The following is a 10262-nucleotide window of genomic DNA, read 5'->3' as shown; positions in this document are numbered from 1 at the left end:
TGTTAGAGGTGTGTTAATGGTAAGTTACGTTTAAGTTCCCAAGTTGTTTTCAGTGGTCATTTTGTCTCAAATAAAGGCTTTTATTTGTTACAACTTAATAGTAATGGATTGGATAAAGTGAGTCCTATTTTTTGTTTAAAGACATTTTGAACATTGCAGTTCAGGAGATGTAACTTGCAAATATTGTACACAGTTAACAAGTTACGATTTGAAGAAAAATAAATAAAAAATCTTCACCTGGCATAATAAGGAATTCTGTTAAAAAATATAATAAAAACAAAACTATAATAATAATCATATTTCAGCTTCTCGCTATTTACAGTTAGTTTTATTACATGTTTATTAACACAAAAAACATTCATGCCCTAAATAACTCATTCAGAACAAAAATGATGATGGTAATGGTTAATATTACTAATACAATTACTATATATAATATATATATATATATATATATATATATATATATATATATATATATATATATACATACCTAGTATTTAAGAATAACATTTATATTATATAATGAAAAAAATGCTGGTAAATTGTGTGGACACTAACAAACACCAGTAAACTTTTTGATAGGAAATATCATCTATATATTGCCTTTTCCGTGCTGTCCATCAAAATGATATCTCCTGAAACTTGAAACAACAATGTAGAAGCAACAGATTTTATTTTACATTTTCTAGCAACATGTAGACTAGTGTCCCCTTGGATTTAAGAGTGTTTTGAAAGTAATAAATGCTTTGAACGTAATGTATTGCTGTAGGCTGTTTTGAGCGTGAGACTGTTTTCAAAGTATGTAGGGGAATGTATTGAACGTAGAAGTAGTGTTATGAACATGACCTGAGTGTTTTGAACGTACACTTAAAACACTCCTCAGTGTGTTTTTTTTTTTTTTTTTTTTCCCATGAGTGTTTTGAGCGTACTACACCGGGTTCACATCTACGACAAAATCCAGTCTCTCAAATGGATGAAATCAGGAACTTTTACACCAGGTGCTTCTTCAAATTATCCAATTGACACCTATGGGGGCTAAGAACAGGAGAGCATCAATGTGCCAGTGGGATCTGTGCTTAAACTACAAAAGCAATGTGCAATACAAAATAAACGTGCTTTAAAACAAGGTGATAAAATCAAAACAAACTAACATTAAATCAAAGGTGATAAATCAAAACGTGATTACTATTTAAAATGTTAATAAAAAGTGCGTAAATAAAGTGGCATGGGCCACCCCCTTACACACATAAAGAATACGAGTCTCCTAAGTATGTTCTAAGCAAAGGTTCCCTGTACAATGTCTGCTTTAGGTTTCAGTGCAGTTCTTGCTGGAGCATCTGATTGCACTATGTAACACAATTTTTGTTCCTGGGTAGTAAGTGTTATTTCCTAATTGCTTATGCCTCAAAAGTATAGAAAATGGCTATTATTCCCCACAAACTTTGTTTTTGTGACCAGGACAGTGATATTTCAAAATATCACTATTTCCATGTTAATTTGGATTCATATGTTGTTTTTTTCTGACATTATGTGAACAAAAAGACATACATTTCTTTGCTGGTTGCTTTGCTGGTGATCTTTACCAAGTCCATGGCAAGCTCAACCAGCATGGCTATCATAGCATACTTCAGAGGCATGCCATTCCATCAGGATTACGGCTAGTTGGGCAGTCCTTCATTCTTCAGCAAGATATTGACCCGAAACACACCTCAAAGTTGTGCAAGAACTATCTGCCGAAGAATAAAAGTGAAGGACAACTCAATCTAATGACCTGGCCTGCCCATTCTCCAGATCTCAATCCCATAAAACTTGTATGGAACGAACTGGACAAAAGAGTCAAAGCAAAGCTACCCACAAGTGCCCTACATCTCTGGGAATTGTTGCAGAAGAGCTGGGAAGACATGTCAGGTGATTTCCTGCTGAAACTTGTTAACCGAATGCCTTGTGTTTGTGAGGCTGTTATTAAGGCAAAGGGTGGCTATTTTGAAGAATCCAAGATTTAAAGACAATTTTTAATTTTCTTGAACATTGCTTTGATACTCCTTATGTTTTGTTTTGTATATTGTAACATGTATTTTCATTTTCAAGTATTTACAGAAACGTATGCAACATAAAACATTGTCAATTATGAAAAAAAATCTAGTTTTCAGCAAGTGTACTCAAACTTTTGACTGATACCTAATATGAAAAAGACAAGAGACAGACTGACCTGAGGGTCAAAGGGAAGTGTAGTTCAGAGTGTGACGTTTCTGTAAGTGAGAAGTTTCTGTTTCTGTATTTGTATAAATTTCAGAAAGTCAGAAAACAGTGACAGTGATGTTTTAATCACCATTTTAGTGTTGGAGCATCTTTCTTTTGTAGTATGTTTTTTTAATTAATTTTCTGTTGTCACAGAATTGCTGTTCAGCAGTTTTTTTTCACAATCAACCATTTTCTCTTGTTGTGAGGGGTGCAGGAAAGAAGGGTGTTCCTTTAAAAAGGGGCAGGACTTACAGTGATGTGAACCAATCACATGACCGTGGGAGAATATTGCCCAGTGGTGTAAGGATGTTAGGGCAATAGTTCAATAGTTCAATTTATATTTGCTCCTATGACGAGGTTTTAACCAAACACAGGCCAGAATTTCCAACCACTGATATATATATATGCGCACGGTGTCTATGTACTATAATCCCCGCTGTCTATATGTGTTTATTTGCTGTGTGTTTATTCCCTCCTTACTGTATTCTGCCTTTGTTTACCTTTTGTGTGTGTATTCCCGTGTATAATGTAACCTGCCTGTTTGTTTTCCCTGGTCTGTTATGATTGGCTGTTGTTTATCTGTGCCTTGTGTTTGTCCTAGTGTGCGGCTAATGGCCAATAGGATGTGCCTGAGCCGTGACATCCTATTTGCATAAAGGGTCAGGGCTAAGATTATAAGTAGGCGCTGCAATGCTATTTTGTTCTTGTTGTGGAATAAAGTACTTGAATGTGGAGAAGCGGACAGAGCAGTGGACCCTGGCGGTGCAAGATAGCATCCAAAAATAAAAGAGCATTGAACTACAAACAAAGCGCGTCTTTCCTGTTTTTTTTTGCCTCCTGTTGAAACACTATAATATATTAGGGCTGTCACTCAATTCAGATTTTTGATTGGTTAATTTATGGCATTTGTTGATTAATAGGTAGATTAATCCATCCACGTTTTTAATAAAGGTAACGATCTTACAGTGGCTGCCCTGCATAGTAATACAAAAAAAAAAAAAAAAAAGCCCAGTGGGAATCTGGTGTTTTTAAAATAGTTTTTATTATTATTATTATTTTTGTATTAAATGTAACACATTTTCACAGAACAACCATTCATTTGGGCCACTCTCAGTCACATACCTGAAAACACAAGACAGCTGAGCTACATTTACCATTAGAGCTACGTACTTGGCTTCCTGTACTTCTCCTTTTTATTGCATCAAGCAAAAACTGAGACACTGAAGAGATTAAGTCATTCTGAATCTTGTTAGCGGTACCTGAGAATACTGTGGCTATTGACAAGCAATAATGCTTAACATGCTGTAGTAGAAGCATGAGAAAGTAATTCCACTTAATTGATGCTTCATCATGCCTCTGAAAGCCAGTTCTTGCTGACGTATTGTATCCCTACGCTTCTGCTTATCCAGTTGAACATCAATCCGGGTTTGTCCAAAAGTTTACAGGTGTTACAGTGGCTCACAAGTGACTTTGGGAAAGCTCATGTTTCTGTGCTGACTTCACTAGATTATCATAGATTGCTGTAGCCACTGCTGTTCCATATCATCTTTTTTGTACTGAACAAAAGATACGTTTTTTTTTTTTTTTTTTTTTTTAAATTGACAGCTACCGGTAAGCCACAGATAACTTTCAAAATTTGAATGTTGGAAGTGGCGAGTATATCCCTTCCCTTCCTGTGTCGGTTCATTTTTTTTTAAATTTTTTAAAAAATGTGATACAGGGTAGAATTCATATATATATATACTTAATATGATATATGGTCAGCGTATATATATATATGATGTATAGATATATATATATATATAATATATATGTGTGTGTGTGTGTGTGTATATATGCATATTTATTTTGTTATTTTGGGTTGTTTTAATTAATCTGTTTCAGTAAAACATATATTACTTGGATTAATAGGTAGAACATTAGCTAGGCTTATGTCATTAATATTATACCTATTTTCATAAAATTATTTGGCATTTGCCAAATAAGGCATTTGCGCTTGCTCTTTTACTTATTTGTTTTAACTGTAGCTGTTTAGGTTTTTATCTTAAGGGATAGTGCTCCATCATACACATGAACGAGTAGTAATTAATACGTATATTATTTAATAATAATACATCTCGACTTGTGCAGCACAGGTTTGCCTTTTCTTGCGTTCTAATTACCTGAACTCCTTTCGTGTGAAAGCAACTTGACGGCGTCACAAAACGCTAGACGCTGAAAATACCTTAAGCGTAATAATGATGACAGGCTGAAAACTGAACCTATATAGAACGGTCTGAGAGTAGTTGATCAACAATCTCAACCCCAGTCACTATTTCAAACTCAGCACAGAGACCAGGACCAGAGGATGCTTTAGGAAGCCAGGTAGTGTGGAGACAGATTCAGGACAGAGGGTGGAAGAGTGTTTATGGAATGACCAGGGGCCTACTGCACAAAAGTGGTTTTAAAAAAAGCCAGATTTTGTTTAAGTATCTGGTTTGAGTTAACAGGATATATTTTAGCAGGCTAACTCTGTTGCAAGAACATAGATGGGTTTAAATTAATCTAGATAACTCAAGCCAGGTTATTGTTTCTATCTATGTGCATGTAACCAGCTGTTTGAGTGTGTTGTCATGGTAATCTTTAATAACGGTCATCTGAAAAAATTGAGAAAACGAAAGGGCGACTTTTTTTTTTTTTTTTTACAAGTGTTTACAGGCTGCTTTGCGAGCACCTCGTTGTGTAAAATTCAAAGTTACATAACTAAATAATTAAAAATTAAAAAAAAAAAAAAAAAAAACCTGCTACTGCTGTTAAGGCACAAGTTCACATCCAGCCAACATAGGGCTCATGTGTCGTGGTTTAGGACCCGAATATATATATATATATATATATATATATATATATATATATATATATATATAAGATAGCAGGGAGGGGGTTAAAATTCCTCCCTGCTAAAACCATGTGAAAATGCACTGTGGGTGAATGGGGCTAAGGGTTTTTGTAATTGTTAATTGCTTGTATTGTTTAGTTAATCCCCTGCACCTGGTGCTAATTGTAAATTGGAGCCAGGTGCAGGGTATTTAAGAGAGGCAGCCAGACTGTTCTGGGCTGCTGAGTGAAGAGCCCGACTGAGTGTGTTATCCTTACAAATGACAGCACACAACGATATTCCTTGACAGATTTTTATTTGGCAGGCTCGGCCTAATTCTCAGTCACAAACAGACTTTAGTGTAGACATAGCCTAAGGTTATAACGGCTCAAACAAATTGAAGAAATAACAGTCCACGGGGGATCGTTAGCACTATAACTCCTCTGCCGCTCGCTTCCAGAAATGTAACGGTATCACGAATCACGATTATGTAACTAGCTAGCTGTCAGCAGCCCTGATTAACTCTGCTTAACTAGCTAAGCCAGCCAGTCACCTAACAAAATAAACTGAAGACTATATACATATTAGTGAATTAGTTAAAAATTATTAGCTACTCAGTGAACAAAATACAAACAACAAAACACATGCATAAAACAGAACACTTACGACCTCTGCTCTGCTCAGTCCCAAACTAGCCAGCTTCCTCATAAGACACCTCTCCGTTAGTGCCTTACCAAGCCAAGAGTTGTCATGGAAACCGTCCCATTGGAGCCCATTATAGTTGCTTGCATGGGTAAGGCCGATCCCTACCGGTGCCTTACTAGATACACTGTGCTTGCATGAAATCTCAAGGGAGTTGCAATGCTCTCAGCCTTCTCACCGATAGCCCCCAGTCCAGGGCAGCGAATAGCGCTAGCAAAGCTGCGGAGTTTGGGCGTTTTGAAAGATGATATTAATTCAGAGTAATTTCATTGTATTCGTTTAGGAAAAAAAAAAAAAAAAAAAAAAAAAAAAACTGGACAAATTAACGTTAAGGCCGTGCTAACCTGCCTATAGTGACGAGCCACCATTGTGTGTGTATGTGTGTGTATATATATATATATATATATATATATATATATATATATATATATATATTGCATTTTGATTAATGAAAAATGTAAAAAAATCTGTACTATGTAGATTTTTTTTTGCCTTGTTTATATGGACAAAAACATTAAATATATATTATAATAATTACCTGCAATAGCATAGAACTCCTCCTTGTTCCTCTTCACTGGACCATGTCCGGGAAATTTCAGGAACACTGGCAGCAGTTTCTTCAGTGCAAGGTACACTTTCCTTATAGCCCTTCATATATTTGTCTTATTAAGATTTTTGGCATCGCCGATTGTATGCAAAAATGTTCCACAGGCCATAAATCTTAGAGCTATGCAGAGTACCTGTATATGGGTAAGGGCTTTGCTCCGTCGGGTTGGTTGCTCAAGGGAGAGTCTTAGGAGATCCACCAGATACATGATACTGTCTAGATGAGAGAAGCAGTATTGCTCGTACAGGGTGGAATCTGGATTATTAATCGGATCCTGGCGATCGCTGAACACCCTCTCCCCACGAAAAGACCTTCTTATAATTATAGCACCAACATCTACCACTCTTGTTATAAAAAGTGACACCATTTTTTTTTCAGTTTTAAAAGTCAGGATTAATTTGAGTTATTCTGCTCCGAAGCAGGTTTATTTAAGCCTGATATGTTACCATGGTTTTAAACCTGAGTTATTATTATCTTGTTTTGTGCATCAGAATAAGCCTGACTTTCACAATTAAAACTGGAAATTATCAGGGTAACCCTTTAAATCACTTTTGTGCAACAGGCCCCTGGTCATGCAGTTCCTGCTTTAAGAGTTTCCTTCTGGTAATCTTTTAAGAGCTGCCTGCATACACTCTTCAATCAATTACTTTTTTTCCCCTTTATTACGGACATTCTGTAGTTCATCAGATTTCATCATTTCTTTCCACGAGTACTGTTCACAAGTTCTGTTGGTACATTTCTGAAATGAAGTTTTTTATTTACAGATCAATGGTGGCCCCTGCTGGTTGTATGTGTCCATTACAACACACAAATAATCCCATTTAAAGAATCAATATGAATTTACAGTCAGTGTGTTGGAAATCCTTAGTCAACATACCATCACTGCTCTCCAGAATAGTTTTAGTGGGAGATAGTAATGTATTATAACATTGTAGCAATGGAGTACGACTGCACTAGCTACTAAAATAGTCTGTACACTGCATGGTGCTAACCTAAACATCTTGGAACCACCTTGGAAAATATAAGTAACTAAATGGTATCACAACTCCGCCATTGCCGGTCCCAAGCCCGTGATGAGAAAGGAGGAGGGTTGGGCGAGGGGATAGCGACCCCTCCCCATAGAAAAACCCACTGCTACAGAAACGCCAACAGATACATCAACAAACATTTCAGTACTGGGAGAGGACGGATCTCCAGCTGGAGGTTTTATGATGCCGGGTAGTGAAAGCCAGTCTCTGGAAGCTGCCAGGCCGATGACCATCACCTCTATCAGGACCACCATCACCATCGGAAAATGGAACGTGCGCACCATGTACGAAACAGGAAAGACTGCACAAGTGGCTGCGGAGATGAGGAATTACAACCTTGCCATCCTTGGAATCAACGAGTCAAGATGGACTGGTTCTGGTCAGAGGAGGCTTGCCACAGGGGAGTTGCTGCTGTTCTCAGGGCATGAGGAAGAAGACGAGCCGCACACCCAGGGAGTTGCCTTGATGTTATCTACGACAGCCCAGGGAGTGCTCATTGAGTGGGAGGCACATGACCCATGGATCATCACAGCCTCCTTCAGTACCAAAAAGAGGAGGATCAACATGGACGTCATCCAGTGTTACGCACCAACGAATTACAGTGAAGAGGAGGACAAGGAGGACTTTTACAACATACTGCTTACCATTGTACAGGACCGCCCAGGATGAAACGTCATCAGCGTCATGGGCAACTTCAACGCCAACATTGGCAGTGACGACAGGGGCTATGAGGAGGTCATGGGGCAGCAGGGGCTGGGTTAGATGAATGACCACGGGGAGCGATTCGCTGACCTATGCGCCAAAGGCAGCCTGGTCATCGGAGGAAGTTTCTTCCATCAGAGAAGGATACACAGGCGACTTGGCTATCACCAGACCTGTCGACGGAGAACCAGATTGACCATGTGTGCATGGGGAAGAAGTTCAAAAGATCTCTTCAGGATGTACGTGTCAAACGAGGAGCAGACATTGCTATGGACCATCATCTCCTTGTTGCCTGGTTGCAGCTCAAGTTGAAGAGGAATTGGATTGGAGGGACCAACCAATGCCAGCGTTACAACACCATGCTCCTGAAAGACCCAACCAAGCTAGAAGAGTTCACCATCTCACTCTCCAATAAGTTTCATGTCCTACAAGAGCTGCTATAGGATGAGACCATCGACGAGAAATGGCAAGGAATAAAGGAGGCACTATCATCAACCTGTCAAGAAGTCCTGGGCCTCAAGAAACACAACCAAAAGGAATGGATGTCTGTAGAAACTTTGAAGGCAGCAGTCAACAACAGTCGCATGCAAGCTGGAAAAGCCAAGGCACAGGAAGAGTATTCTGAAGTGAACAAGAGTGTCAAGAGAAGCATCAAGAAATACAAAAGCAACTACATGGAGTCGCTGGCAACAGAAGCAGAGGAAGCAGCTCACCAGGGAAACATGCAGGACCTGTACGCCACCATCAAGAAGCTGTCAGGAAAGTTCAGCAAACCAGAAAGACCCGTGAAGGATAAGGAAGAGAGGACAATACCATATGAAGAGGGGCAGAGGAACAGATGGGTGGAGCATTTTGAGGATCTGCTGAACAGAGCAGCTCCACAGGAACCACCGGATATCCAGCCCGCTGATAGCGACCTGCTGATCGACTGCAGTATACCTACTAAGGAGGAGATCCGCATGGCCATCGAGCAAGGAACAGCAAGTCTGCAGGACCAGATAGCATTCCGACGGAGGCGCTGAAGACTGACAGAGACCAGCGTGGAGATGCTTTACCCACTCTTCAGCCAGAACTGGGAAGAGGAGAAAGTTCCTTCAGAGTGGAAAGAGGGCTACCTCATCAAGCTCCCGAAAAAAGGCGACCTCAGCTCTTGCTCCAAATACAGAGGGATAATGCTGCTGTCCATCCCAGGAAAGGTGTTCAACCAAGTCCTACTGAACAGGATGAAGGACGCTGTCGACCCCCAGCTCCAAGATCAGCAGGCTGGCTTTCGCAAGGATATATCCTGCACTGACCAGATAGCGACGCTGCTCATCATCTTGGAACAGTCACTGGAGTGGAACTCGTCCCTCCACGTCAACTTTATTGACTATGAAAAGGCATTCGACAGCGTAGACAGACAGACGCTCTGGAAGCTGCTGAGAAACTACGGTGTGCCGGAGAAGATTATGAACATCATCCGAAACTCGTACGAGGGTTTGACCTGCATGGTGGTCCATGGCTGGCAACTCACTGACACCTTCCAAGTAAGGACAGGAGTGAGACAAGGATGTTTGCTGTCGCCTTTCCTGTTCCTGCTCGCGATAGACTGGGTTATGAAGTCATCAACAACCGAAAAGTGGAATGGCATCCAATGGACTCTCTGGACACAGTTGGACAACCTTGATTTTGCCGACGATCTGGCCCTTCTCTCCCACACCCAGCAACAGATGCAGGAAAAGACCAGCACTGTTGCGGAAACCTCAGCTTGCTTGGGCCTCAACATCCACAGGGGGAAGAGCAAGATCCTCAAGGTCAACACAGTAAATACCACACCCATCAGGCTGGAAGGTGCGGTGTAGTTTTTTTTGTTTTACAGTATTGTGACTTCAAACATTTAAGTGTTGTAATACTAAAGTGTTAGTGTTACTGACTGATTGGCTGCTTTTACATTGTGAGTGAATGTATATGTGTTTGTAATGTACAGTATGTAACTACTGCTACTGTCCCTGGGACCCCCTTGTAAACAAGAGGGTGCATCTCAAGGGCTGTATCCTGGAGAGCAAAAGTTTGAAATAAATTAATACAATGCAGGTCACCTCTGTAATCATCTGGTTCTCAATTTGGTGTATTAAAGGAAATAATT

This window comes from Polyodon spathula, chromosome 6 (assembly GCF_017654505.1).
Source record: "Polyodon spathula isolate WHYD16114869_AA chromosome 6, ASM1765450v1, whole genome shotgun sequence".
Classification (NCBI taxonomy): Eukaryota; Metazoa; Chordata; class Actinopteri; order Acipenseriformes; family Polyodontidae; genus Polyodon; species Polyodon spathula.
Note: the sequence above shows the minus strand (reverse complement) of the source record.